The sequence below is a fragment of the Dasypus novemcinctus genome, chromosome 1, assembly GCF_030445035.2.
Source record: "Dasypus novemcinctus isolate mDasNov1 chromosome 1, mDasNov1.1.hap2, whole genome shotgun sequence".
Classification (NCBI taxonomy): Eukaryota; Metazoa; Chordata; class Mammalia; order Cingulata; family Dasypodidae; genus Dasypus; species Dasypus novemcinctus.
Window position 1 is genome coordinate 198,860,047 of NC_080673.1, and position 6,045 is coordinate 198,866,091.

Sequence of the window (6,045 nt, forward strand, 5' to 3'; positions counted from 1 at the left end):
ACCATTACCAAAAGTTTTCCATCACCCCAAAACGAGACTCTATACCATTTAAGCATTAACTTTCCATTCCCTAAACCCACTCCAGCCCCTGATAACCTGTATACAATTTTCTGGCTATGAATTTGCATATCTAATTATATACTATCAATGAATTCATACAATATTTATACTTTTGTGTCTGAGATATTTACTAGCATGGTTTCTTCAATGTTTACCAATGTTGTGGCATTCATCAAAACTTTGTTCATACTTACCTAGCAGGGGGGATACCGTGATCATGGAGGTGGTTTTCCCAGGGCAACGCTTATTCCTTGCACTCTGGGTGTGCCGACTCCTGCAATTTCCCCAAATGTGGGACACTCAACTGCATAATTGCATAATTTGTGGTAGTGAGGGACTGTGTTCACACTCTCCCCTGGAAAAAACAAAACAAAACAAACAGACAAACAAAAAAACTTTGTCCATTTTTACAGATGAATAATATTCCATTGTGTAAACATACCACATTTTGTTTAGTCATTCATCAGTTGACTGACACTTGAGTTGCTTCCATCTTTTGGCAACGGTGAATAATGCCACTGTGACTATCAGAGTGCAAATATCTGTTCAAGTCCTCACTTTCAGTTCTTATGGGTACATACCTAGACATGGATTGCAAGGTCATATGGCAAGCTATGTTTAATTTTCTGAGGAAATGCCAAACGATTTCCCTTATTAGCTGCTCCATTTTACGTTTCTACCCACAAAGAATGAGTGGTCCTGTTTTTCCACAGCCTCTATACAACACTTGTTATTTTCCTTTGTTTTTTTTTAATTTTTTAATAGTAGCTATTCTGATGGGTCTAAAATATCTCATTGTGGTTTTGATTTGCATTTCCCTAATGGCTAATGGCTTACTGATCATTTGTGTATCTTCTTTGGAGAAGTGTCTGTTCAAGACTTTTGCCCATTTTTAAATTGGATTGTTTGTTTTTTGGTTTTGAGTTGCACAGTTTCTTTACATTCTCTGAATATTAAACCATTATAAGGTGTGTGCTTTCCAAATATTTTCTTCCATTGTATAAGTTGTTATTTTACTTGTGCAATAAAGTCCTTTGATATACAATGGTTTTTAATTTTGATGAAATCTAATTTATTTCTTCTCTTGTTGCTTGTGCTTTGGTGTAAGGTCTAAGAAACCATTGCCTAACATGACTTCCTAAAGTTACTTTTCTATGTTTTCTTCTAGAAGTTTAATAGCTTGCGTTCTTATATTTAAGTCTGATCAATTTTGAGTAAATTTTGGTATATAGTGTGAAGGAGGAGTCTACCTTCATTCTTTTCCATATGGATATCCAGTTTTCTCAACATCATTTGGTGAAAAAACTATTCTTATTTCATTGAGTGGACTTGGCAGCCTTTGCAAAAATCAATTGGCCATATATATGAGGGTTTATTACTAAAGTTTCAGTATGATTCCATTGGTCTTTATGTCTGTCCTTGTACTAGTACACTCTGTTCTGATTAGTGAGGTTTTACAATGAATTTTTTTAAATCAAATGTGAAGCTTCACATTTCAGTCCTCTATATGAAGATGGTTTTGACTTTCAGGGCTCCTTATTCTTCCAAATAAATTTGATGATTGGCTTTTCCGTTTCTGCCAAGAAAGCTGCTGGAATTTTGATCAGGATTGCATTGAATCTGTAAATTACTTTCGGTCAAATCGACATCTTAGCAATATTTTGTCTTTCAAACTATGAACAAAGGATGTCGTTCATTTATTTAGTCTTCGCTTTCTTATAGCAATATTTTATAGTTTTCCGTATACAAATCTTTTACATACTTGGTTAAATTTATTCCTAGATAATTGATGTTTTTAGTTGCTATTTTAAGTGGAATATTTTCTTGATTGTTTCTTGAGAGAGTCCATTACTAGTGTACAGAAAAATCTACTGATTTTTGAGTGTTGATCTTATATGATGCAACTTTACTGAATTCATTTATTAGCTCAAATAGTTTTGTTGTGGATATTTCAGGATTTTCTATATATAGACCCATGTCATCTGCAAATACTGAAAGACTTATTTCTTCATTTCCAATTAGTAAGTCTTTTATATTTTTTCCTTGCCTAATTGCTCTATGTTGAATAACATTGTTGAGAGTGGGCATCCTTGTCTTATTTCCAATTGCAGGGGAGACGTTTTCAGTCTTTCAACATTAAGCACGATGTCAGCTGTGGGTTGTGCTAATGCCTTTATCATGTTAAGGAAGTTTCCTTCTTTTCCTGGTTTCTAAATATTTTTATCAAGGAAGTTTCCTTCTTTTCCTGGTTTCTAAATATTTTTATCAAGAAAGAGTGCAGGATTTTGTCAAAAGCTTTTTCTATATGAGTCGAGATGATCATTCCATACAAATAGTTTCCAAAAGAAAACTGGGGTGTTTTACATTTTTTTATGATGACCCATTCTTTCATACCTGAGATAAATCCCACTTGATCATGTTGTGTAAATTTTTAATATGCTGCCAGAATAGGTTTGTTAGTATTTTGTTGAGGAATTCTGCATCTATATTAATAAGAGATAGTGCTCAAAATTTTCTTTAATCATAGTATTTTTATTGGGCTTTGTTATTAAGGTGATTCAGCTTTATAAAATGAGTTAGGAAGAATTCCCTCCTCTTTAAATCTTTGATAGAGTTAGAGCAGGATTGGTGTTAATGCTTCTTGGATGTGTAGTAAAATTCACCAGTGAAGTCACCTGGTCCAGGACTTTGCTTCCTTGGAAGGTTTTTATTATTATTGTTATTATTATTATTATTACTGATTCAATCTCTTTACTAGTCATTGATTACTGAGTTCTTCGATTTCTTCTTGAGTCTGTTTAGGTAATTTATGTGTTTCTAGGTATTTGTCCATTTCATCTAGATTGTCAAATTTGATGACATACAATTATTGTCTCATAATTCTGTTTATTTCAATGGGTCAGCAGTAATAACCCCTCCCCCCTTCATTTCTAACTTTAGTCATTTTCATTTTTCTTTGTCAGTCTGGGTAAAAGTGTTCTTTTTTTTTATTTATTGATCTTTTCAAGAACCAATTTTTAGTTTAAAGATTCTATTGTTTTTACTTCTGTATTTCATTTATGGCCCCTATAATCTTGGTACTTCTTTTCTTCTACTAACTTTTGGTTTAGTTTGTCCTGTTTTCTAGTTCCTCCACCTGTGAGGTTAGGTTTCTGAGTTGCTATTCTTCTTCTTTTTTTATGTAAGCATTTAAAGATATAAATTTCCTTTCAGCACTTCCTTTGCTGCATCCCATAAGTTCTGAAAGGTTGTGTTCATTTTTATTCACCTGAAAGTATTTCCTAGTTTCTCTTGAGACACCTTCTTTGACTTATTGTTTACATAGGAGAGTGCTGTTTCATTTCTACGTATTTATGAATTTTCCAGTCCAGCATCTGTTACTGATTCCATTGTGATTGGAAGAGATACATTTATGATTTCAATATTTTTTAATGTATTGAGACTTTTTGTGATTTAACATATAGTCTATTTTAGAGAATGACTCGTGTGCACTAGAGAAGAATGTGCATTCTGCTGTTGTTGAGTAATGTGCTACATAAATATCTTCTTGGTCTAGTATCATAAATCATAGGTTTATAGTATCATTCATATCTTTCATATTCTTATTTATCTTCTTTCTAGCTATTCTGTCCATTCTTGAATGTGGTGCATTGAAGTCTACCACTATTAATGTACAACTATCTATTTCTCCCTTCATATCTGTCAATATTTACTTTATATATTTTCTTTCTCTTCTGCTATTTGTATATATATTTGTAATATTTATATATTCTTGTCGAGTTGACCATTTTATCAAATATAGTGTCCTTCTTTGTCCCTTATAACAATTTTTGACTTTTTGGTCTGATATTAGTATAGTTACCACAGCTTTTTTTTGGAAACTATTTGTATGGAATATTTTTCCATCCTTTTCTTTTCAACCTACTTGTGTCTTTGGATTTAAAACAAGACTCTTGGAAAAGACCATGTAATTGTTTCATGCTTTTTTATCCATTCTATCAATCTCTGTCTTTTCATTGGAGAATTTAATCCATTTACATTTAAATTAATTACTGATAATGCACAGTTTTCTTCTGCCTTTTTACTATTGGTCTTTGCAAGTCTTTTACCTAGTTTGTCATTTAATTCCTGCATTCATTCTTATTTTCATAATTATTAGAATTCTTGAAGTATACCATTTTTATTATTTTCATTTCATTTTGTATTTATTTTTCAGCTATTTTCTTTGTGGTTACCTGGTCCTTAATTTAGCATCCTAAATCTATAAAAATCACATTTGAGTTGATATCCAACTAAACTTCAATAGCATACAAAAACAGTGTTCTTATTCTCATCTGCCACCCATCTTTTTGTTGTAACTGTTACAAATTGTTTCTTCATACATTGTATGTACATACAACATCATAGATTTACCATTGCTTCTTATACATTTTCATTTTATAAACTTAAGAAGTAAAAAATAGATTTACATATGAGATATGCAATAACAACAGTACTGGCTTTTATATTTACCTATATGGTTACTTTTAACAGAGACTTTATTCCATTATGTCACTTTCATCAACTATCTAGTGTCTTTTTGTTTCTGTCTTAAGAACTTCCTTTAACATTGCTTGTAGGGCAGGTATAGTAGTGATAAAGTCTGTCAACTTTTGTTTCTCTTATAATGTCTTAATCACTTCTTCATTTGTGAAAATCAGTCTTGCCAGATAAAAATTCTTGGTTGGCATTTGTTTTCTTTCAGTACTGTAAATATTTTGTCCCACGATTTCTTGCCACCATGATTTCTGATGAGAACTTGGTAACTAATATTATTGGGGTTCCCCTTTACATAACATATTGATTTTCTCTTGCAGCTTTCAGAATGCCCTCCTAGTCCTTTGCATTTGACAGTTTGACCACTATATATTTGGGTATGTATATCTTTGGGTTTACCCTGTTTGGGATTTCATGGGATTCTTTAATGTATATATCCACATCTTTCATTTAATTTGGGAAGTTTTCAGCCACTGTTTCTTTGTATATTCCTTCTTCCCTTTTATCCCTTTTTTCTCCTTCTGGTACATACATAATGCCTATATTGATAGGCTTGATGATGCGCCACAGGTCTCTTAGGCTCTGTTCACCTTTACTTTTTTTTTTCTTTCTACTCACCAATCTGAATCATTTCAGTTGGCTTATCTTTGAGTTCACTGATACTTTCTTCTGCCAGCTCTAACCTACTTTTGAAACCATCTAAGTGTTTTTTCCTTCTAATTATTGTGGTCTTCAACCCAGGGTTTCTATTTAGATTCTTTTTAAAATTTCTCTCTTTATTGAGATTCTCATATTGTTTATTCATTTTCCTAAATATCCTTCATTTCTCATTGTTTTCATTTAGATCTTTCAGCACATAAAAAATCATGTTCTTTAAATCTTTTTTCAACGTGTCCAAAGTCTGGCATTCTTTATAGTTTCTGAAGTTTTATCTTGCTCCTTTGGCTGAACCATCACTTCCTGTGTCTTTGTTTATCTTGTAACCTTTTGTTTAACACTATACATTTTAATATTTAATTTGGTACCTCAGGGATTTAGTCCCTGACTGACTGTTCATTAAGTTTATACCTGGCTAGTGTTATTACAGAAATTTACTTGAGTGCAAGGAGCTAAGAAAAATAAGCAATGCAATGCAAAATATGCCTTTCACATTCTTTGCAAGTTGGCTATGCACTGGATGGTTTAGTCAATAGGAGTTTAGCCATTCTACCAAGAATATCAACCTGAGGCAAAAGTACAGGGCACTCTGTCTTCTCTGAGCCTGTGTCTTTTTCTAGGCATGGGTTCATGGCTTAGAAATTCACTCATGTACATAAATCTGAATGGCCCCTCTACTCTCTATGAAATAAACTTTCGCCCATCATGAGTGCTCTACTGTATGTCTTGTAGCTGGTAATGCTTTGCCTCAGTCCACTTTTATTTAATTGTTTCTTACACTGCTGTAGATGT

The 6,045-nt window shown here is 32.5% G+C and overlaps 1 non-coding gene across 1 annotated transcript; it reads left to right on the top strand.

Moving 5' to 3' along the window:
- The first annotated feature begins 246 nt into the window (after positions 1–246).
- LOC111765038 (U1 spliceosomal RNA) lies at positions 247–418 on the top strand. The gene has a single exon (XR_002797500.1). It is a non-coding gene; the product is annotated as a U1 spliceosomal RNA (small nuclear RNA).
- Positions 419–6,045: the final 5,627 nt, after the last annotated feature.